General features: G+C 40.6%; 1 protein-coding gene across 1 annotated transcript in view; it reads right to left on the bottom strand.

Annotated features, from left to right (window-relative positions):
• Positions 1–6,703, bottom strand: part of SPICE1 (spindle and centriole associated protein 1) — a 63,646-nt gene extending 56,943 nt beyond the window's left edge. Inside the window, 1 exon segment of the mRNA XM_073804223.1 lies at positions 6,588–6,703. The gene's annotated coding sequence lies outside the window, so the exon portion shown is untranslated.
• Positions 6,704–25,720: the final 19,017 nt, after the last annotated feature.

Below are 25,720 nucleotides of genomic sequence, written 5' to 3'. Positions count from 1 at the left end.
AAATAAATTTTAAAACATCAGACGAGAACTTTAAGTATACTGAAAGGAACAGGCTACCAAAAGACTTGGTTGTTTCACTTCATAATTATTAGAAAGTTGATACTGATAACTATGATAAAAGAGGTTTCAAATCAACAAATTAAATATATGTGATTAATAAAGAACCCTAGGAATGAAGCAAGTATGACCTAAGGCAGAGATCTGACAGCAGTCATAAGCATTGTCACCTGCTACACAAATTCACAATGAATAGAGGAAATGTCAATCACATGTGAACAATGTGAATGTAAGAGAAGGAGAGCAAGAGATAGTTGGGGTTCCTTTTTAAGCATCTAACACTCAAAGTCACTACCAGACACATATGTACTTACCTTAAAATAAAGGTGGCTAAAGTTTAGAGAATGAATGAGTTATGATACGATCTCTAGTATATTTTTCACATAATACTAAATGGGGGTGATTATTGATACTAAACTAGAATATGAAAATGGCCAACAGTTGCTTGGCACTTTTAAAATGCAATGCTAAGGATATTAGACTAAACATCATACAAAATTAGAAAAAGACTCACAGTGCCTGAACACTAGGATTTGAGGATACACATATGTTTTAAAAAGCAACACATATATATGACTCCAATTCCAGAACTTCTTTAACACCTAAATAATTACAGAACTTTCCAGCTGACCCCCTTACTCCAAATTATCCTAAAACAAAGACTCTAGTATTTTCCTTAAGTACATCTTTGAAAAAAATCATTTAGTCTACTGTGAATAAAGATGACTAAATGCAAGTATTTCTCAGGAATTGGCCCTCTGTCCTATAACTCTTAGCAACCACATTCACTCTTTAAGCATGGTATCTAATTTCAGAACGTACAATCCAGCAAAGGAGATAAGTCACATACAAGTTAGAGGATAACATTTAAGTGTTATCATAGTGATGGTGATGATGGCGATGATGATGACAGTGGTGGTGGTTATAATGATGGAATTAGCTACTAAGTACTTTCTTCAAGCCAGGTACTGTTCTAAACTCTTCCCATATATTATCTCCTTTAATCCTCACACTAATCCCATGAAGTATTTACCATTTGTTACTCATTTTATAGATGAGAAAACTAAGGGACAAAGAGTTAACTGACTGGGAAGGTCACACAGTAAATTGCAGAGCCATATATGCCATTTTAAAAGATATGGAATGGAATAGAACCAAGAGTCCAAAACAAAACTTTAAACTTATGGTCAGTTTATATTCAACAAGGGTGCCAAGAAACAATTCAATGGGGAAAGAACAGTCTTTTAAATTAATGGTGCTGGGACAACTGGATATCCATATGAAAAAGAATGAAGTAAGACCCCCTACCTCACAACATGTAAAAAAAAATTAACTTAAAATGAATCTCAGACTTAAATGTAAGAGCTAAAAGTACAAAACTCCTAGAAGATAACATAAGCATAAATCTTCATGAACCTTGGGTTAAGCAATGGTTTCTCAGAAATGACACTAAAAACACAATCAACCAAAACAAAAATAAATTGGACTCCATCAAAATTTAAAACTTTTGTGCTTCAAAGGACACCATCAAGAAAGTGAAGAGACAACCAAAAGAATGAGAGAAAACATTTGCAAATCATATATCTAATAAGTAACTTGTATCCAGAGTATATAAAGAACTCTTACAACTCAACAACAAAAAATCCAATTTTAAAATGGCTAAGGGGGCTTCCCTGGTGGCACAGTGGTTAAGAATCTGCCTGCCAATGCAGGGGACACAGGTTTGAGCCCTGGTCCGGGAAGATCCCACATGCCACAGAGCAACTAAACCTGTGCGCCAAAACTACTGAGCCTGCACTCTAGAGTCCGCGAGCCACAACTACTGAGCGCATGTGCCACAACTACTGAAGCCTGCGTGCCTAGAGCCCATGCTCCGCAACAAGAGAAGCCACTGCAATGAGAAGCCTGCACACCGCAACGAAGAGTAGCCCCTACTCGGTGCAACTAGAGAAAACCCACGCGCAGCAACGAAAACCTAATGCAGCCAAAAACAAATTTTAAATTTTTTTTAAAAAAGAAAGAAAAAATAAATAAATAAAATGGCTAAGGGATTTGAATACACATTTCCCCAAAGAAGATACTACAAATGGCCAATAAACATGTGAAGAGATGTTCAAGATCACCAGTCATTAAACGCAAATCAAAACCATAATGAGATATTACATTACACCCACCAGGATGGTTATAATCAAAAAGATGTAAATAACAAGCTTTGGCAAGAATGTGGAGAAATTGGAATCCCTATATATCACTAGCGGGAGTGCAAAATGGCATAGCCACTTTGGAAAACAGTTTGGCAGTTCCTAAAAAAGTTAAACACAGAGTTACTACATGACTCAGCAATTCTAGTCCCACATATATAGCTGAAAGAATTGAAAACTTATGTCCACACAAAAACTTGGACATGAATGTTCATAGCAACATTATTCTTAATAGACAAAAAGTGGAAACATCCCAAATATCCACTAACTGAAGAAGGGATAAATAAAATATTGTATATTCATATTCTATAATATTATTTAGCAATAATAAGGAATGAAGTACTGACACATGCTACAACATGGATGAACCTTGAAAATATTATGCTAAGAGAAAGAAGCCAGACACCAAAGGTCATAAATTATATGATTCCATTTATATGAAATGTCCAGGATAGGCAAGTCCATAAAGACATAAAGTAGATTAGTGGTTGGGAGGGTCTGGGGGGAGGAGGAAATGGAGAGCCACTGCTAATGGGCACAGGGTTTCTTTTGGCGGTGATGAAAATGTCCTGGAATTAGATAGTTGTGATGGTTGCAAAACTGTGAATATACTAAAAAACTCTAAACTGTATACTTTAAAGGGCTAAATTTTATGGTCTGTGAGTTATATCTCAACAATGCTGTTATAAAAAAAGATATGGAAAAATATAATGGTTATTCAAAAAAGCTTTCTTATGTATTTTACTCTTTAACCACTTAGATCTTCAATTTACTTGGCAGAAACAAAGGGGAATCATAAAATGTCAGTATATCTAAATGATGAATTATGTATTCATTAAAATTACATTATGAAGAATGTAGGAAAATACATAGAAAGTTCAGTGTAAAAAGTAGAATACAGGGGCTTCCCTGGTGGCGCAGTGGTTGAGAGTCCGCCTGCCGATGCAGGGGACACGGGTTCGTGCCCCAGTCCGGGAAGATCCCACATGCCGCGGAGCGGCTGGGCCCGTGAGCCATGGCCGCTGAGCCTGCGCATCAGGAGCCTGTGCTCCGCAACGGGAGAGGCCACAACAGTGAGAGGCCCGCATAACGCAAAAAAAAAAAAAAAAAAAAAGTAGAATACAGAACTGCACATATAGTATATTCTCATGATGTTAATACACACACAATACTAATAAAGCACTTACCTGTGCTAAAAACTTCACGTGTAATCCCACAACCCGATGAGGCACATGCTATCCTGAGACACACTAGAGCATAGTAGTTAAGAGTACAGTCTAAAACCAGACTGTCTGGGTTCACATCCCAGCTCTGCCACTAGCTGTAAAACGGAACTAATTAAATGCACAAGGTGCTCAGAACCCCTGCCTAGCACACTGTAAGTTCTACTTAAGGATTACTAATGATTATGTCAGCAACAATTATTAACCCCCTTTCCCAAATGAGAAAACTGGTGCTTTTGAGATATTGCTCCAAGTCACAGAAATAATAATGCACAGAGCTGGGAGCTGACACTCAAAACCAGATCTGACTAATTATGACTAATGATAATAACGCATATTCTAGAAAACATTACTAGAATTAAGTTATCTTTGGTTGGTTCTATATTTTCCAAACTTTCTACAAGGAACTCATGTTACTCTTAAAATACTTTATTTCAAGTTATTTAAAATATTACACTTTTCCACCGCCTCAATTCTGAAAAACCATCCCTGAATCTGAAGTACGCAAAGGTTAAGTTCACAATGTGTAACAAAGCTGCTATCCCATCTCTGACCTTCCCTTCACCAACAAACTTCATGAAGGAGAGGCCTATTTAAGCACTTATATTTACTAAGCCCCAGTTATACTTCAAACTTTTATAACACAGGAACCACCTATGCACTGAAAAGTGTTCTCTTAAACATCACCAGTAAAGGTGACCATATTTTTCTTGACCAAAGATCAGACTTCGTGGTCTGATGAAGGGATTTTGTGCCACTTACAGGAACCAGGTATCATAAGGGAGCTATAGTTTACATGCTGAAATGTGAAACTATAGAGATAGTCTGATGGTTTACAGTGCCAAGATGTCAAATAATAAAATTAGCATAACCCAGAAAATCTAGGCTCGTTGGGAGAAAATCTAAAATACTAATAGCTTCCTAATTGCTAAAATTATTGGTCCCTTATTTCTCAGGCCCTTTCCATCTCTAGAGACGCCACTCCTGGAAGCTCGCCCCTCCCTTGGCTTCCATAACACTCTTTCTCCTGGTTTCTCTCCTATTCTTTTCTCCTTTTCAGGCTAAGACAATATTCACATACTATGTAATCAAGGATCTTCACTCAGTTCTATCCCAGTCTTCTTTTCTTTCCATTGGACACCCTCTCTCTTTGTCCAATAATTGTTTTTGAGAGTCTACCACATGCCAGGCACTGGCTGGGCACTGGAGATACGACAGTAAACAAGTCTAATATGGCACCTGCTCTCGTGGAGCTTACTTTCTAGATCACCACGGGGAATTCACATCTTCCCTTAGTGATCTTACCTACTCCCTTGAGCAAAGCTATCAACGTACTGGGAACACAAATACACTGTGAAAGTTAGTCCCAAATCAAGGATGTGCACCTTTCCTCAAAACACCTAACGCTCATTTCCAACTGGCTTCTGTGCACATCTCTCAAATATCTCAAATACAGTATGGCCAATATACAGCTTAGCATCCATGCCCCCTCCCCACCAATGTCTAGTTCTTGATATATAACTGGCTTGCTCAGTAAATGTCTGCTGCATAACGCTGAAGTACAGAATTACCTTTCTTCCAGTTGCTCCAGTTTAAAACCTTAGCATCACCTTCTCTCCCTTCTTGTCTCAAAGCTAATCAGACACCAGAATCTATTCATTCTTTCCCTCAAACATCTCTCTCATGTCCCCCTTTTTTCATCTCTACTATGAATGTTCTTGTCCAGGTTCTCATTATTTCCCCTAATTAATCTTCCTTTCACTCATTCACTCTCCTACTTCATCATCCATCTATTATTTCAACAAGTATTTTGAAAGCACCTGCCAAGAGCTTGGCACCAGATACAGCAAGAAAGTAGAATAACTCTGGACCCTCAAAGAGCTTAGCTTGTCCGACCGCAATTAAATAAGGAATTGCAATAAAAGGCTAACGTTGGAAGTAAATTCAGTGTCATAGAAATACCTATCTTACTCTACACAGTGAGAAAAGGCCACCTCCTCCCTCTAATTCCCCTAAAAATATTGAAGCTGAGAGCGGAACTATGAATAAAAGTTAGAAGCTGGGGAAAAAAATACTCCAGGTCGGGGTCGGGGGAGGGCACTTACAAAGGGTTTGAGAGGTTCAGTTTGACTAACAAAGATTTGAGAGGGTAGGAAGGCTAGAAAAAGGATAAAAAAGAAAGGCAGAGGCCAGATTATGGCCTTGCGAGCCACAGCAATTTGAACACTAACCTAAAGACCTATAGGAAGCCACTGAAGTGTTTTAAGCAAGGTCAGTTACGATGGGATTTAGTAAAACCACTCTGGCTAGTGGAAAATTGATCAAAGGGAAACAAGACCTCTTTCCAAACACTATCCCTCCAATCACTCCTACCCAGATATATGGATAGAGGATCGCTCTCAAAATTTTACTTCCTTCCTCAAACGATTTTAACAGCGCTCCCCTGCAGAGAGGAATCCAGCTCAGCTCGGCACTCAATCTCTCCGCTCCGTGCGACCCAGCTGACCTTTCTTTGCAGTCATTTCTCCTCTCACATCTCCCACACATCCTAAAACAAAGCTCTTGCCTTCCCATACAGTTCCAGCCGTTCCTTACGCTCTGCTTGGAACACCCGTCACACTTCCACTCCCTTTTCCACGGGGTTAACTCCCACTCACTCTTCAAAACTCATTCAGGCGGGCCTTCCCGATAAACCCTTTCCTAACCTTCAAATCGACATAAATGACCCTCCCTGTCCCCAAGTACCCCGGGTAGTTTGTCTCTCTCCCATGAGACCGGAAATTCCTTGAAAACTACATTAGGGTACCCCAATTTCTAGCTCTGCGCATAAGTGCCCGAAAGCGGTGCGCACGCGCACACTCAGGATGCTCCTGGGAGAGCGCGCTAAACACAAACACACCCAGACAGGCATCCTGACACGCACACACACTCGCAAAACACACGGAGTCGCGGGTGCACTTTCTGTAGTAAGGATCCTCAACCCAGGCGCCTGGATCCCCACTGAACAGAGAGGAAGACGCCACGACCGTTCGCCCCGCCCTGTAGCCCCTGTCCCTAAGATTCTGTGGGGCGGGCTGCAGGCCTCCGCCCCGTCATCGCGACCTGCCTTGCAGTTTCCTGACTGCTGCCTCCACCACGACTAAAACTCCAGGCTCCAGAGTCGCCCGGCCGGCCACAAGTTAACACAGCCCGCCGCTTCCGGGATGTTGCCTAGGTTACCGGAGCCCCGCCCCATTCCCTTGCGTACATCCGCCGAGGCCAGTGCGCAGGCGCTTCCCAAGATCTGGCTTACGCTATGAGATAAAAAGGCCCTTGGCCCCCCCTGTCGGCAGGGTTCCGGGCATAGCCTTGGAGGATAGGCATGTATCATTAACCAGGTTCTTGTGAATTCTCGGAAAGCAAGATGTTGCTCCCCACACCAAACTTCACATGTCACACTTGCTTTCACCTCTGTGAAGATATTTTTATTAAAAAATATTTATTACTGGGATTTTCTGGTGGCGCAGTGGTTGAGAATCTGCCTGCTAATGCAGGGGACACAGGTTCGAGCCCTGGTCTGGGAGGATCCCACATGCCGCGGAGCAACTAGGCCTGTGAGCCACAACTACTGAGCCTGCGCGTCTGGAGCCTGTGCTCCGCAACAAGAGAGGCCACGATAGTGAGAGGCCCGCACACCGCGATGAAGAGTGGCCCCCGCTTGCCACAACTAGAGAAAGCCCTCGCACAGAAACGAAGACCCAACACAGCAAAATAAATTAATTAATAAACTCCTACCCCCAACATCTTCTTAAAAAATATATATATATATTTATTACTACCTACCAATGTGCCGGAGACTATGTTATATTCAGCGGACTCTTAAAACAGGCGAAGTCCCTGTCCTCAGGAAGCTTACTGTGTAATAGCAAACAGTTACCAACAATACAAATGTCAAATTAAAACTCTGACAAGTGCTAACAATTAGTCATACTAACTAGATACTAAACTTACAGGAATATTTGAATTACTAGGAAAGCTGAAAAGCAAGGATGAGTAAATTACCAGGGACAGGTAAAGCCTTCCTGCAGAGGAAGCCACATATGCAAAGGTGTGTGGCAAGTGCAAGGGAGTGGAAGAAGTCCAGTACCTCTGGTGTTGGTGTAAGGAAGGCTGACCTAATTGGGCAGAGCCAAGACAGGCAAAGCTGCGTATCCCATGTTAAGATCTTCACAGAGCATTTCACTGGAAAACAGAGTTAATTTGCTCCAATAATACAACCTCCTTCAGGTCCTGGTTTTCTACTGTTAAGACATACCCATACATGGGCCAGCAAATACACATTCAACACCTTCTAGATGCAAAGAACTGCCTTCTAATAGTTTCCACTCTGATTGAGGAAGTTTGATGTAGTTATATTCAACGGTCAGTCAATATAATCATCCCCTGCATACATCTTCAACTCCCTGCCCCTCTCTGAGTTACTGTAAACTTGGCAAAACCACAATCCTGGCCATTTCAACACTGTATTTACTAAGTGCCTGAACCCTTCCAGATAAAACTGGAAGGAGAAAAACACTCAGCCATGCTGACTTTAAATTCATGATAACTAATTTTAAGCGGGCCTTTAAAAATGACTGAAGACCACAGTACCGTTCCCTGCTCTATTAATTCTCCTACCCTCCCAAATGACAGCTTTATACCTTCTCTCGTGCTCAACATCTCTTCCTCTGTCCTCAGTCTCAGCCAGTGACCTTGCTCCCTACTTCATTGACAACACTGAAGCAATCTGAAGAGAACATCCATAAGCTCTCATCACTGATTCAATCCTCCTATCAGCATCGTTACCCACCAACCTGCCTTCCAGAAGCTCAACAAAATCCAAACACGAGAAACATGAAGAACATTACATCAAGGTACATAATAACCAAATTCGGTGATAAAGAAAAAACTCTTAAAAGCAGCCAGAGGGAAGACATTACAGAGGAACAAAAATAAGGATAACATCATATTTCTCATCAGAACTATTGCAAGCAAGAAGACAGTAAAACATCCTTAATGTATTAAAAGAAAAATACCTGTCAACCTAGAATTCTATATCTGTCAAAAATATATTTTAAAGATGAGGATGAAATAAATATGCTTCCACACACAACTGATAAAATTTATCACCAGCAGACCCCCACTATGAGGAATGTTAAAGTAGGTACTTCAGGCAGAAGGAAAATGATACCAGATGGAAATCTGGATCTACACAACGACAAGCACTGGAAATAGCTACAGGAGTAAGTATATAAGATTATTTTTCTTATTATTTAAATCTCTTTAAAAGATAGTTGACTACTTAAACAAGTATAATAAAAATGTATTGTGATGTTTATAATATATGTAAAGGCAAAATGCATGGCAACAATAACATAAAGTCCAGAGGAAATATATTGTTGTAGGCTCTTATACTATTCTGATGTGTTATAAAATCACCTGAAGTTAGACTGTGACAAGTTAAAGATGTATTCTATAAACCCTAAAGCTAACACTAAAGTAGTAAGAATTACAGCTAAAAGAGATGATATGTATAAAAAGAGATATTATAAAAGAGATAACAAAAAATAGTTGATTAAAAGTAGGCAGAAAAGTGCAAAAAAAGGAAACAAAGAACAGATGATAGAAATAGAAAAAAACAACAAGGTGATAGATACAACTCAATTATTACATTAAATGCAAATAGTCTAATCACCTGATTAAAAGGCAGAGATTGTCAGATTAGATTTTTTAATTGCTGCCTATAAAAAGAGACACACATTTATCAATAATATAAAAACACAAGTAAGTTTAATGTACAAGGATGGGAAAAGATATATCATGCTAACACTAATCAAAAGAAAGCTGGAGTGGCTTTATCAATATTTGATGAAGTATATTTCAGAGCAAAGAATATTACCAGGGGTAAATAAGATCATTTCATGATGGTAAAGGGGCCATTAAATCAAAAGTATACAACAATTCTAAACATTTATGCACCTAATAAGAGAGCTTCAAAATAAATGAAGCAAAAACTGATAGAACTGCAATGTGAAATAAAGTCCACAATTATAGTCAGAAATTTCAATCCCCCTCCCTGAATAACCTATAATATAAGTAGGTAGAAAATCAGCAAGGTTATAATAGGCTTGAAAAACATTATCAGCCATGTTGACCTGATTACATACATAGAATACTACTCCAACAACCAGCAGAATACAAATGCTTATCATATGTATACAGAATTTTTAGCAAGATGGACAATAATCTGGACCATAAAGCAAGTTTCAATAAATCCAGAAGGATTCAAGTTATACTAGCTATGTTCTCTGACCACAATGGTTAAATCCAAGGAGGAAAGAAATAATAAAGATTAAAGCTGAATCAATAAAATAGTAAAGCAAAAAACAATAGAGAAAACCAATGAAACTAACAGCTGAATCTTTGAGATGATTAATTAAATTGATGAACCTATAAACAAATTGATCAGGGGAAAATTACATATAAATTACCAATATTGGAAATGAGAGAGGTGACAGATTCTACAGATACTAAAAGAATAATGTAATATTTTGAACAACCCTATATAATAAATTCAACATCATAGGAAAAAATGGACAAATTCCTTGAAAGACATAAATTACCAGACTTTCTCAAGGAAAAATGGATAACCTAAATAGTCCTATATCTATTAAAGAAGTTAAAGTTGCAATTAAAAAAAAAAAAGAAACCTTCTCACAAAGAAAGGTACAGGTCCAGTTGGCTTTACTGGTGAAGTCTATCAAACATTTGGGGAAGAAATATTACCAATCCTACAGAAACTCTTTCAAAAAAGTTGAAGAGTTGAAGTGGAGGGAATAATTTCCAACTCACTCTATGAGGCCAGCATTATCCTGATATCTAAATCAGAAGTTTACAAGAAAACTACAGACGAATATCCCTCATGATTATAGATGCAAAAATTCTTAGCAAAATTTTAACAAAACTCATTTAATAAAATAATTATGCTGAGTGAAAGAAGCCAAACAAATTTTAAAAAGGGTATATACTGTGTGACTCCATTTATGAGGCTCTAGAAAATGAAAGTTAATGTAGTAACAGAAAACAGACCACTGGATGCTTGATAATAGAAAGGAAGCAGAGAGGAAGCAGGAGAGAGATTTAAAAGAAGAAGAAAACTTTAGAGGATTTTGGATATGTAGAAAATGGTTTCATGAGCATGTGTGTCTATAACACAGGTGATATATATGCTTTAAATATGTGAAGTTTGTTGTATGTCGATTATACCTCAAGAAAGCTATTTATTTAGCTTCTCTGGGCAGTCCAAATATGAGCCAGATATGCTCCCCCAGCCATAAGATGCTCTACTTCTGCTTAGTCCACCTCCAGATCCCCCATCCCAAATTCTCATCAGAGTATTTCTGAAGTCTTCCCTTTATTTACTTTATAAACCTTTCCCACTCCCCTCTTGTCTTTGAGTCTCCGCCAAATGCAGGTGATGGTGGATGATCCTTCCTATATCAAACGCTGAATAAATAATTTCTGTTTATTCTCATGTCAATAGTCTTTGTTTCCACAACTGCTTCTATTTTTTATGACACTGATTTTTTTTAATATGGGGAAGATTCGTCTTCAGTACTACTATGAGAAGAATCATACTTTTTATATATTCTGATTTTCAAAATGTAAAAATACCTAAACTGGGATATAAATCATATAGATCTCTGGTTGGTTATGAGGAACAAAAAATAGGGAAGCTGGCAAACATGACCAAATCAGGACAATTCTGGGTTGATTATTGCAGAGGTTATGGTTTGGCTTCCTGGACTGACTGCTGCAGAGATTGTGGGTCAAGTTCTATTGTTATATATCATCTGCCCATTGTCTGTTTGAATATTCAGTCACAGACACCACCATGACTAGCAAACAAGAGATCAAGAGCAATGCAACTGTCCACCACTGCTCATGCCAATGAGTTGAGACTGATTCCTATTCCTTCTAGAGATTAGGTAGTATCATTAATAACTTCTGCCAAAGTTAATGGTAACTTCATCTTATAGTCTTTTCTATTTGTATAATTCTCACCATTGAGAAGACTGCTCTGATTATTAGGATAAACAATGAGTCAGCAATTCCTCCAGGTAGAGTACCTGTACAATCAAGGGTGGTCTTCTTTTGTAGCTTGCATCTGAGTCAGAATTTCCATCCTTGGTAGTTTATAGAATTAACGTCTAGGTGTATAAAGAAGTCTTGGGATGCTATTACTAAATTGGATAAAATCTTAGTCTGAGGCAAACAAGACCATGTGTTCTGCCTGCAAAGGAAGTAGTAGCCTATAGGGGCACATGGAGATCAGAGAAAAAAGATTTTATCATAAAATGAAATCAGAACCAAGAACTTACATACTTAGACCTCTATTAGTCTCTTCCAAGTGGCAAGTATTTGGCACATCACCCTACAAAGTTTGTTGAATTCGAATTTAGAATTACCTGGGGTCTGATCAATAGATTGTACTAATTGATTCTTTCTCTGGGAGAAAGAAAACTAGCAGAGTCACAGGTTAATGTGTTTAATGTAGTTTGTCCATGTAGGTGCAAGTGGAATAGCCATTGGCTATAGTTCTCCGTGATCTCATTTGATGCTAGCCTATACATTTTCATTGTGAGAATCCAATGATGAATGGCGTATCCAACAGTCAGTAAGGCTGAGGGCAGAGGGTCCTATCTGGGGCAATCTAAGAAGAGTGACCATGTCCTGATCCAACAATTATAATAAAGAGGGGGGAAAAGGAGAGAAGGGAGCATTCTGGGTAGAAAACATCAGTGATCTATAGTAATAATAAATAGTAATAGAGAAGGAGAATATCAGTAAGTCAGTCAAAAACAAAACAACAATTAGACAGGGGTCCTGGTACAATGTCTTAGTTGGAATCTGTCCACTTTCCAAGGCCATGTGCTTATTCCAAAGGTCTTCAGTCCATTGTCTATTTCCAAAGATCAGATGCTTCTAAAGGATCTGTGATAATCCTCAGCTTGAAGTCCCCTATTGGAGGAGATTTCCAGTTATATGGAACTGAGTTGCTTATTTAGCTGTGAAAAGTTAAGTCAAAAATTGACTTACTGGGCTTCCCTGGTGGCGCAGTGGTTGAGAGTCCGCCTGCCGATGCAGGGGACATGGGTTCGCGCCCCGGTCCGGGAGGATCCCACATGCTGTGGAGCAGCTGAGCCCATGAGCCATGGCTGCTGAGCCTGTGCGTCCGGAGCCTGTGCTCCACAACGGGAGAGGCCACAACAGTGAGAGGCCTGCGTACGGCAAAAAAAAAAAAAAAAAAAAAAAATTGACTTACTGAAGTTTCACTAATATATTTGTTGCATTAAAAAATGATTAAAGAAGACAACTTAGGTGATACAAACAAACTTTACTTAACACTTCATGAAGTAGACAATCTCCTTCTGGAGAACTGCAAAATGGGGTAGAAGGAAGGAAGCTTTTACAGGATAAAGAAAGAAAAGGAAAGAGAAAAACAGAAAATATCTGATTGGCTGGGGCCCCACTGTCAACCATGTTTGGGTGAGAAGGCCAAGAGCTGGCTTGCATTTGGGGACTGACTGACTAAATATACTGCATTTCTGGTCAAGTGGAGCATTTAAAGGGATGCGAAAGTTATCTAAGTTTCAGTTTACTAAATGTGGCACCCCAGGCAGGAGTGGCTCCATCTTGGGCCTAGAAAGGTATTTCAACAGTTGTTAACAGTACCTAATAAGGTCCCTTCCAGTGAAGTTCAAGAGAGGTTTTTCCCAGTGTCTCTTCCAATAGATGAAATTTCCTAGTTGATGATCACGAAGAGCCAATTTAAGAAGCGTCGTGTGAAGCTGGCCTTAACGTGTCCATTATAGGACCTGCAATATTTTGCCACATCTGCATGCAGCAGAAAAGAGTCTAATATCAGGGGTGAAATTTCTAAAAGTATGTGCCTTCCTGTTAACAGTTCATAGGGATATAACCAATGTGTCACTGAGACATATGGCCAAAAGGGCTAGTGGGAGTACCTCTAGCCAAGAGAGCTCAAGAATTTCTGAAAGTTTTGCTAATTTTAATCTTATTTTTTAGTTTTGCTTATTTTAATTTAATTTAATTCCATTGGTTCTTTTCATCTTTCCAGAAGCTTGTGGGTGGTAAGGACAGCATAGTTTTTGAGAAAGAGTGATGCCTTACAAAGTTCTTTTATAGTAGTTCATGTAAATTGTATGCCTTGGTCACTCAATATAAAAGCTGGTATACCCCAGATTCGAAACACAAAACCAAGCAGCGTTTTAGAGACTGCAAAGAATGTCCAGCAAAGAAGATTTTCAGCAAGAAAATGCTGTAACCCATCCTAAAAATAAATAAATCCCATGGAGAGTGGAAGCTGGATAAAATCTATCTGAAAGTGTTCAAAGGGTCCTGGAGGTTTTGGTTCCTGGCCATGCCTCATCTTTACAGTTTTTCCAGGATTATGTTGTTCACAAGTAACACATGTCCCCAAAATAATCTCAGCTGTCTTTTAAAGTTTTCCCACCAACATTGATTTAAGATAGTAAGCAATATGTCTTCACCCTGATGCGTAGTTTCAAAGAGAAATTCAGCTAATATCCATTTGAAATCATCTGGTGCCACCAATCTGTCATCTTGAGAGTCTCAAGGATTATCTAAGTGAAGTATACACCACACTTCTTCCATTCTTCCTCTTCCAAATCATGGGCTGGATTTTTGATGTGGATATTTGATAACGGCTTCTTTGTCTCAATCCAGAGATTTGTCTTTTAGGGAGTTAGTTAGTATCATAACCTTGGTTAAACCTGCTTGTTTGGCAAAATTATCTACTAGAGCATCTCCTTTAACTTCCATTTGATCTTTTTGTCTCTGTTACCATGGGCCTCAATCTTTACAATAGCCATTTCACTGGGAAGTTGAAGTGCATCTAAAAATTTCTTAACTTGTCGTCCACTTTTGATAGGGATTCCAGCAGAAGTGAGAGAATCTTTTTGTTTCTAAAGCAGCATGTACTACTCCAGAAGCATACCTGCTATCTGTATATGTGTTTATTCTCCGGTCTTCGGCTAACTGACAAGCTCTAATAAGTGTTATAAATTCTGTCGTCTGGACTGACTTTTCCTCAGGTAGAGGACTCTCCTGTAATGGAGAGCTGAGATTAGTGATAGCATTAATGATGGCATGGTAAGCTCCAGTTTCGATTCTGAAGTATGACCCATCAACAAAACTATTCTCAAAGGGAGAATTCTCAAAGAGAGAATCCTCTCTAATAAAGCTGAGCGAGGTACAGAAAGTCCCTAGCTGAAGCAAGACGATTGTGAGGTTCCCTTTCTGGTAAGGGCAGGAGAGTGGCAAAATTCAGGGTGTTGTGCAGTTAATAGTAATGTGAGACGGAAAGGGCAACAGAAATTCATAAGAGGTTAACTGACTGACTTAAAAGTGTTGTGTGGAGATTTGTTCAAGATGGCGGAGTAGAAGGACGTGCTCTCACTCCCTCTTGCAAGAGCACCGTAATCACAACTAACTGCTGAACAACCATTGACAGGAAGACACTGGAACTCACCAAAAAAGATACCCCACATCCAAAGACAAAGGAGAAGCCGCAATGAGATGGTAGGAGGGGCGCAATCAAAATAAAATCAAATCCTATAACTGCTGGGTGGGTGACGCACAGACTGGAGAACACTTATACCACAGAAGTCCACCCACTGGAGTAAAGGTTCTGAGCCCCACGTCAGGCTTCCCAACCTGCGGGTCCGGCAACAGGAGGAGGAATTCCTACAGAATCAGACCTTGAAGGCTAGCGGGATTTGATTGCAGGACTTCGATAGTAGTGGGGGAAACACTCTTGGAGGGCACACACAAAGTAGGGTCTGCATTGGGGCCCAGAGGAAGGAGCAGTGACCCCACAGGAGACTGAACCAGACCTACCTGCTAGTGTTGGAGGGTCTCCTGCAGAGGCAGGGGGTGGCTGTGTCTCACCATGAGGACAAGGACACTGGCAGTAGAAGTTCGGGGAAGTACTCCTTGGCGTGAGTCCTCCCAGAGTCCACCATTATTAGCCTCACCAAAGAGCCCACTTAGGCTCCAGTGTTGGGTTGCCTCAGGCCAAACAACCAACAGGGAGGGAATCCAACCACACCCATCAGCAGGCAAGTGGATTAAAGTTTTACTGAGCTCTGCCCACCAGAGCAACACCCAGCTCTACCCACCACCAGTCCCTCCAATCAGGAAACTTGCACAAGCCTCTTACATAGCCTCATATACCAGACGGCAGACAGTGGAAACAAGAAGAACTACAGTCCTGCAGCCTGTGGAACAAAAACCACATTCACAGAAAGATAGACAAGATGAAAAGGCAGAGGGCTATGTACCAGATGAAGGAACAAGATAAAACACCAGAAAAACAACTAAATGAAGTGGAGATAGGCAACCTTCCAGAAAAAGAATTCAGAATAATGATAGTGAAGATGATCCAGGACCTCAGAAAAAGAATGGGGCAAAGATCAAGAAGATGCAAGAAATTTTTTTTTTTTTTTTTTTTTTTGTGGTATGCGGACCTCTCACTGTTGTGGCCTCTCCCATTGTGGAGCACGGGCTCTGGACGCGCAGGCTTAGCAGCCATGGCTCACGGGCCCAGCTGCTTCGCAGCATGTGGGATCTTCCCAGACCGGGGCACGAACCCATGTCCCCTGCATCGGCATGCAGACTCTCAACCACTGCACCACCAGGGAAGCACTGCAAAAGATATTTTAAGAAGTCCTAGAAGAATTAAAGAACAAACAAACAGAGATGAACAACACAATAACTGAAATGAAAACTTCATTAGAAGGGATCAATAGCAGAATAACTGAGGCAGAAGAACGGATAAGTGACCTGAAAGACAGAATGGTAGAATTCACTGCTACAGAACAAAATAAAGAAAAAGAATGAAAAGAAATGAAGACAGCCTATGAGACCTCTGGAACAGCAATAAACGCAACAGCATTTGCATTATAGGGGTCCCAGAAGAAGAGAGAGAGAAAGGACCCAAGGAAATATTTGAAGAGATTATAGTTGAAAACTTCCCTAACATGGGAAAGGAAATAGCCACCCAAGTCCAGGAAGTGCAGAGAGTCCCATACAGGATAAACCCAAGGAGAAACACGCTGAGGCACATAGTAATCAAATTGGCAAAAATTAAAGACAAAGAAAAATTATTGAAAGCAGCAAGGGAAAAATGACAAATAACATACAAGGGAACCCCATAAGGTTAACAGCTGATTTCTCAGCAGAAACTCTACAAGCCAGAAGTTAGTGGCATGATACACTTAAAGTGATGAAAGGGAAGAACCTACAACCAAGATTACTCTACCCAGCAAGGATCTCATTCAGATTCGATGGAGAAATCAAAAGCTTTACAGAAAAGAAAAGCTAAGAGAATTCAGCACACCAAACCAGTTCTACAACAAATGCTAAAGGAACTTCTCTAAGTGGGAAACACAAGAGAAGAAAAGGACCTACAAAAACAAACCCAAAACGATTAAGAAAATGATAATAGGAACATACATATCAATAATTACCTTAAACGTGAATGGATTAAATGCTCCAACCAAAAGACACAGGCTTGCTGAATGGATACAAAAACAAGACCCTTATATATGCTGTCTACAAGACACCCACTTCAGACCTAGGGACACATACAGACTGAAAGTGAGGGGATGGAAAAAGATATTCCATGCAAATGGAAATCAAAAGAAAGCTGGAGTAGCAATACTCATATCAGATAAAATAGACTTTAAAATAAAGAATGTCACAAGAGACAAGGAAGGACACTACATAATGATCAAGGGATCAATCCAAGAAGAAGATATAACAATTATAAATATATATGCACCCAACATAGGAGCACCTCAATCCATAAGGCAACTGCTAACAGCTATAAAAGAGGAAATCGACAGTAACACAATAATAGTGGGGGAGTTTAACACCTCACTTACACCAATGGACAGATCATCCAAACAGTAAATTAATGAGGAAACACAAGCTTTAAATGATGCAATAGACCAGATAGATTTGATTGATATTTATAGGACATTCCATCCAAAACAGCAGATTACACTTTCTTCTCAAGTGCGCACGGAACATTCTCCAGGATAGATCACATCTTGGGTCACAAATCAAGCCTCAGTAAATTTAAGAAAATTGAAATCATATCAAGCATCTTTTCTGACCACAACACTATGAGATTAGAAACCAATTACAGGGGGAAAAACGTAAAAAACACAAACACATGGAGGCTAAACAATACATTACTAAATAACCAAGAGATCACTGAAGAAATCAAAGAGGAAATCAAAAAATACCTAGAGACAAATGACAATGAAAACACGATGATCCAAAACCTATGGGATGCAGCAAAAGCAGTTCTAAGAGGGAAGTTTATAGCAATACAATCCTACCTCAAGAAACAACAAACATCTCAAATTAACAAATCTAACCTTACACCTAAAGTAACTAGAGAAATAAGAACAAATAAAACCCAAAGTTAGTATAAGGAAAGAAATCATAAAGATCAGGGCAGAAATAAATGAAATAGAAACAAAGAAAACAATTACAAAGATCAATAAAACTAAAAGCTGGTTCTTTGAGAAGATAAACAATATTGATAAACCATTAGCCAGACTCATCAAGAAAAAGAGGGAGAGGACTCAAATCAATAAAATTAGAAATGAAAAAGGAGAAGTTACAACAGACACTGCAGAAATACAAAGCACCCTAAGAGACTACTATAAGCAACTCTATGCCAATAAAATGGACAACCTGGAAGAAATGGACAAATTCTTAAAAAGGTATAACCTTCCAAGACTGAACCAGGAAGAAATGGAGAATATGAGCAGACCAATCACAAGTAATGAAATTGAAACTGTGATTTAAAATCTTCCAACAAACAAAAGTCCAGGACCAGATGGCTTCACAGGTAACTTCTATCACACATTTAGAGAAGAGCTAACACCCATCCTTCTCAAACTCTTCTAAAAAATTGCAGAGGAAGGAAAACTCCAAAACTCATTCTATGAGGCCACCATCACCCTGATCACAAAAGCAGACAAAGACACTACAAAAAAAAGCAAATTACAGACCAATATCACTGATGAATATAGTTGCAAAAATTCTCAACAAAATACTAGTAAACAGAATCCAACAACACATTAAAAGGATCATACACCATGATCAAGTGGGATTTATGCCAGGTATGCAAGGATTCTTCAATATACGCAAATCAATCAATGCGATACACCATATTAACAAACTGAAGAATAAAAACCATATGATCATCTCAATAGATTCAGAAAAAGCTTTTGCTGAAATTCAACACCCATTTATGATAAAAACTCTCCAGAACGTGGGCATAGAGGGAACCTACCTCAACATAATAAAGGCCATATATGACAAACCTACAGCAAACATCATTCTCGAAGGTGAAAAACTGAAAACATTTCCTCTAAGATCAGGAACAAGACAAGGATGTCCACTCTCATGACTATTACTCAACATAGTGTTGGAAGTCCTAGCCATGGCAATCAGAGAAGAAAAAGAAATAAAAGGAATACAAATTGGAAAAGAAGAAGTAAAATTGTCACTGTTAGCGGATGACATCCTAAATATGCTGCCAGAAAACTACTAGAGCTAATCAATGAATTTGGTAAAGTTGCAGGATACAAAATTAATGCACAGAAATCTCTTGCATTCCTATACACTAATGATGAAAAATCTGAAAGAGAAATTAAGGAAACACTCCCATTTACCATTGCAACAAAAAGAATAAAATACCTAGGAATAAACCTACCTAGGGAGACAAAAGTACTGTATGCAGAAAACTATAAAACACTGATGAAAGAAATTAAAGATGATACCAACAGATGGAGAGATATACCATGTTCTTGGATGGGAAGAATCAATATTGTGAAAATGACTATATTACCCAAAGAAATCTATGGATTCAATGCAATCCCTATCAAACTACCAATAGCAGTTTTTCAGAACTAGAACAAAAAATCTTAAAATTGGTATGGAGATACAAAAGACCCGAATAGCCAAAGCGGTCTTGAGGGAAAACAACAGAGCTGCAGGAATCAGACTCCTTGACTTCAGACTATACTACAAAGCTATGGTAATCAAGACAATATGGTACTTGCACAAAAGTAGAAACATAGATCAATGGAACAAGATAGAAAGCCCAGAGATAAACCCACGCACATATGGTCACCTAATATACGATAAAGGAGGCAAGGATATACAATGGAGAAAAGACAGTCTCTTCAATAAATGGTGCTGGGAAAACTGGACAGCTACATGTAAAAGTATGAAATTAGAACACTCCCTAACACCATACACAAAAATAAACTCAAAATGGATTAGAGACCTAAATGTAAGACCAGAAACTATAAAACACTTAGAAGAAAACATAGGAAGAACACTCTTTGACATAAATCACAGCAAGATCTTTTTTTCTTTCTCTCTTTTTTTTTTTTTTTTTTTTTTTGCAGTACGCGGGCCTCTCACTGTTGTGGCCTCTCCTGCTGCAGAGCACAGGCTCCGGATGCGCAGGCTCAGCGGCCATGGCTCACGGGCCCAGCCGCTCCGCGGCATGTGGGATCTTCCCGGATCGAGGCACAAAACCGTGTTCTCTGCATTGGCAGGTGGACTCTCAACCACTGTGCCACCAGGGAAGCCCAGTGAAGCAATTTTGAACAGAGTTTCATTTCAAGGTGTCTGCAAACCAGTAAAAAAAAATGCTGCCCATTGAGTCTAAGAAGTTTATTCTCTTTCTTTTTTAAGGCACCTCTCAGATGAACAATTTTGTTCAAGCCCATTGTTCCACATGGTGGCCATTGAAGGCCCAGATCATCCTTGGGGAAGTTATGCCATTTGAAACACAGGTGCAAGAATTAGAACTGTAATGAGTCGATATATAAGAAGTAGGAGTTCTTCCAGAAGGAAGAGAGGAATTAGACTTAGCTGACCCCATAAGAGCTGGCAACAAACAGTCCATTGAAAGTCATGCTGTGCACTTTGAGTCTTGAGCCCCCAGTGTGATGGTAACTGCCTCCAAATGTAGACCCAACAAGCTACACCTCCAGGCAGGTGTAGAACCAGAGAGGAAGCTCTCTGTGGATCAAAGCCAAACTCTGGGGACCAAAAAAAAATTGAAACACAAGGATAGTCTTATCTAGGCTAAGCAACGTATGTCCAAAAGGATGCCAGGCAAGTGAGAACCATACTGGTCTGTGAGACCAGCTTAAACAAAGAGCTTAAAAGGCTTATGCCTGTGTTCTACTCTGTGATAAACAACACTTTTAGATGACATAACATAAAACAGAAGCAGAAAAGAGAGCAAAAAAAAAAAAAAAAAGGATAGAAAGGAATGACCTGACCCCACCAGAGATGCCAAACAAATGGGAACCAATAACAAAACCGGAGTATCAAACTGAGACTCGATAACCAAAGAACTCAAAGCAAAGGGCAGAATTCAGACCCAGTGCTGACTTACTTACCATGTCAACGCGTATAAGTGGACTCGGTGGGTACTGCATCTGGTTGAAGGCTGGAGTCCGTGATGACAGGCAGTGCAGACAACATCCCAATGGAACCTTCAGGAACACTATGGAAATAAGGACCACCCAAGGAAAACAACCAGAAGTTATTTATTCAGAGCTTGCTATAGTAAGCCACCACTTGTGTTTGGCAGAGACTTAAAGGCAGGGGAGTAGGAAAGCTTCATAATGAAAAAAAGGGAAGGTTTTCAGAAGTGCTCTGATTGGATCTTGGTGGCATGGAGAAGCTGGAAGCAGGCACATTTTATGGTTTGTAGAACATATTTGGCTTCCCCTGACTGATCCTAAGTTGGAAGCAGGAGCAAAAATTGGAGAAGCTGGCAATCACTGACCAAGTCCTGACTGTTCTGGGCCATTTGCTACAGAGTTTGTGGTTTGGCTTCCTGGACTGGCTGCTGCAGAGGTTGTGGGTCGGGCGTCTGTCATCATACATGGACTGCGCATTGTCTGTTTGTGTGTTTAGTCTCTCACAGTGGAAGCTGGACATTGTAGATATTTTTAAAACCTGGCTGATGGACCATGTTTTACTTTTTAGCTATTGAACAATATAGTCAGATAATAATATTTGGTCGTATAACATTTTATGCTTTCTAATACTGACACAATTTCAAATACATTCTTCCCCCACCCCCCTTTTATCCTTACAGTGATCTAGTAATCCTGGGGAGGTTAATTACCGAATGTCATTCATTGGATTTGGGCTAGAGTTAGGAGTCAGTCACAGTATAGCCTGATTTGCAATGTAACACTCAAATTGTCTGGTATAGATATCATCTATAATGGCTTTAAAATAAATATTTTGGGCTCTAGGGGATAAAGGGTCTGTTCCAACTGTTTCTAAATTCATTACTTAAAGTTAGGATAAATGATTGAAGGGTCATAGCTCCCTTCAAATCCCTACAAGGCTGTCACGTGGAAGAAGGATTAAGTTTATTCCTACGGCTCCAGACGGCAGAACTCACACCAGTGAGTGGAAGAGAGGCAGATTTCAATTTAAAATGTGAAATATCTTTCTAATAATGAGACACTTGCCCCCCAAAGAAGGGGTCACCTTGTGAAAGGGCCAGTTCCTCACTCCTCTTAGTGTTTGAGTAGGACTCCATGATCCTACTCCTCTATAAAGTGCTTGAACTGGCCAGGCCAGCTAATCTCAAAAGACATCATAAACTTCAAGTTCATGAAACTTTTTTAAATTATAAAAAGAGGCATAGACATTTTAAATACAGCAATTTAACATCATTCAAATTCTGGATGAAATTATCATGCTATGTTTCTCAAAAACAATCAGTTCTATTTTAAACTTTACCCCCAGACTCTTCTTTAAATCAGTATTTTTGTCCTCATGCCGATATATTTTCAAAAACATTTTTTTAAAAGTAAAAAAAATTTAAATTCTAATAAAAGTACTAATAGGAAGTCATCTAATTCAATCGCCCATCTGCATTGCTTTCTGATTGTGCGCTTATAACTTTATACCAAATGTATTGCGCTCATTGTTTGATGTTTTAATAAATTGTAGTAATTCAATAAGGTTAAAAAAAGAGAGAAACACTTCCCATTGAATGGTAAATGCTAGGATTTTAATCTGTAATTCTTTGAACATGATATTTTTCCTTCTTTGTGGCTTCTTTTTTAATGTTCCCTCAGGTTGAACTCAATTATATTCTTTTCTAGTTTACAAATAACTTGAAGCTGAAAGAAAAGAGTCCTTCTGACTTGTGACTGATGTTCTGCCAGGACTTCCGAGGGATCCTCTTCTCAACCCACCCTTTACCTGCCTCTTCAACTGTTTAAATTGACTCCCCTAATTTTTTCCTGAAGGGTATCTCCTTTTGATTTGGGGCTGCGGTTTCTCTCCTGAAAAACAATACAGAATCCTGGGGATTCTGCTAAATCTAAGAAGTCATTGCAGAGGTAAAGTAGACAAGAAGTTAGGGCAGAAGCTGTGCCCTCTGCACAAAGCCAGCTGCTCTGGGTCGTCTTTGACAACTTCCGGGACTAGACTTGAGGCGGTGATCGAAATTGTTTTCTTTACCATATCTATTTGTTTTTTTATGACTGTACATATTTACATACGTACACGTATGGCGAGGGAGAGAGAAAGTGATGACGTGAGGCTCCTTGAGATTAGGAGGTGATAAGAAAATAAAGCAGGTGGCTGGGAAGGGAGAAGGGAGAATTCTGTTAGAGAAGGGAGAATTGAGAGTTAACCGTCATTCAGACGAGCAGGAGGTCTCTGCAGGTAGCAGTCTGGAAATGCGAATTTGTGCACCCTCTTTGGGTTCAGGCTCTGTTGCTTTCTATTTCTTCGCTTGCGGCCGCGTGCCTATTTATTTGAAACTGACTGAATTTCCTCTCAATGGCTGGTCAGGTTGATTCTTCAAGACTAGTGGATATTTCTTTTTAATGTCTCCAACGCAATTTTTTTCTTTCTTTTTTTTTTTTGGGGGGGGGGTTTAGGGGGAAGAGATGGTTGAAATTCTGGCTGGGTAAGCTGGGGAATTCTCAGAAATGAGAAAGGGGGAAGGAAACGGACTTTAGAAGCCGGCAAGCAAAGCAGCAGCCCCCGGTCCCCCTATCTTCCGCACCCCCTACCTCCGCCCCGTGACCTTCCGTGGAGACCCCAGGAGGCTGCACCAATATTTGATCAGCCTTTCGCCAGCGCGTTGCCAGCACTCGTCGGCAGGGCTTGCCAGGCATCGCCTGCGCTGCGCTGCAGCCGGCGCCGGGGCCCGCAACGGGCTTTGGAAGGACCGGCTCTTCGCTCGCCCCCTCCCCTGGGGCGCGGCGCCCACCATGCGGGGCTGCACGCTGCTCTGCGCGCTGCTCTGCGCGCTGTCCTGGCTTCTGCCGCCGGCTGCACCCGGGCTCCTCGCGCAACCCTTAGCGCGGCGCCACGACCCCCGCGACCCCGTCAGGGGTGCCGAGTTCGATCGCATCTACAACGGGGTGGTGAGCCTCAGCACCGAGAACATCTACTCCTTCAACTACACTAGCCAGCCCGGCCAGGTAAGACACTCGCTCCCTTCGCTCCCAGGAACTTGCCAGACCTCAGAGCCCCGTCGGGGCTCTGGGTCCCTGGGGAATCGACCTCGGGAGACCACAGGGACCAAGGGACCCTCGTTCCCTTTCTCCTTCAAAGCAATCACTGCCTTGCCCAAGCTGCCGCATCCTCCCCTACCGGCCTCGGGGACATCTTCGCCTCCTCTCGCGCCTTCCCGGCCTGGTCTCTATCATCTTTGGGCTTTGCAGGGGCGCTGGTTCCCCGCACCGTCTGCGGGTCCTGGCCCCCTGCTGGGCCCTTCTCTAGGGAGGTCACGATTTCTAAGGCTGAGGAGGGAAAGGACCGCACTTCTGTTCCTAATCCCCTGCGGGGAAGGAACCTCATCTTTTTTGGATGATTCTGCCAGACTTCTATCTCATAGCACATGGGGAGGGAGAGCTGCTCAGAACCTAAAATGGGAATGTGTGAGAACAGACCAAGCTGCAGAACCTCTGTGTGTTCAAGAGTCACTGTCTGTGTTTCTGTACCGTTGTCACACGTTTGTGCTTCAGAGAAGCCAGAAGACCCGGCCAAAGATATTGGAACTGCAGCCATCAGCCGATTTATCGAGGTTTTGATTTTATACAAGGATGGATAATTTAGTGAAAGTTCTAGACCTATTTGTGACAAAACTTGAGGTGAGACAAGGGAAGGAAAGGACTATTCCAGCAACTACCCCCTTTGACACATATACTCTGATTGTATAATGTAAGAAAATGCATACAGTTAGCTTTTCCCCTCTAATAGGAGGCACAGAGAAAAGAGAAAACTCCCCAGTGTACCTGCCTCTAGATCTTCTTCCCAGGAATGTATGTGAATGAATGTGTATATATGTGTATACATGTGTATGAATGTATATCTATCCCTTACTATGCCAGCATTCCCCACTCACTGGGGAAATTCCAGAACCAGATGATTGGGATACCATGATATGCCTCCCTAACTCTCACTTAGGATCAAAACTCAGAAACCTGGTAGCTTGGGGTAGTATTTAGCCAAGAGGGACCAGTGTGCCCATCACCACTCCCAGACATTTCCCAAGTGTGTGTACTCAGCAAGTGCACCATCTCCAGTCTGGCACCAGATCCTAAGCTTGGTCTTCACCATGGACCATGTCACCATATTCTTACCCTGTCCTGTCCCTCGCTGACCTTTAGGTTGTACTCCTGAAGTAAGCAGAGTGACTGTGTGCAGAGCCATTCCACTGTAGACAAGTCGGGGGGGGGTGGTCAGTTTTTACTCCCCACATTCCTTGTAACCCACCTTTTCCAGTTCTGTGTGCTGTATGGACCAGCTGACATTGCACCTGAAGTGTGTTCCCAGCCCTGTTATTGGCTCAGAATAAATAAATGTCTGAAAAAACCCATGATCGCTGGGGTGTACTGCCAGGTTCCCCCTAAATCATTGGTAAGGAAACTCAAATGATGTGTGCAAAGTAAGACCTTACATCAGGCTTTAGTATTTCTTACACTGCTGCTTAGAGATACAGTGACTGCTTTTTTACTGTTCTTTGGACCTTTTTGGCTGCAGTATTCAGTGAGTTCCTCTACCTCAGCACATGTTGCACTG

This window comes from Tursiops truncatus, chromosome 4, assembly GCF_011762595.2.
Source record: "Tursiops truncatus isolate mTurTru1 chromosome 4, mTurTru1.mat.Y, whole genome shotgun sequence".
Lineage (NCBI taxonomy): Eukaryota > Metazoa > Chordata > Mammalia > Artiodactyla > Delphinidae > Tursiops > Tursiops truncatus.
Note: the sequence above shows the minus strand (reverse complement) of the source record. Positions and strands in the feature narration are given on the sequence as shown.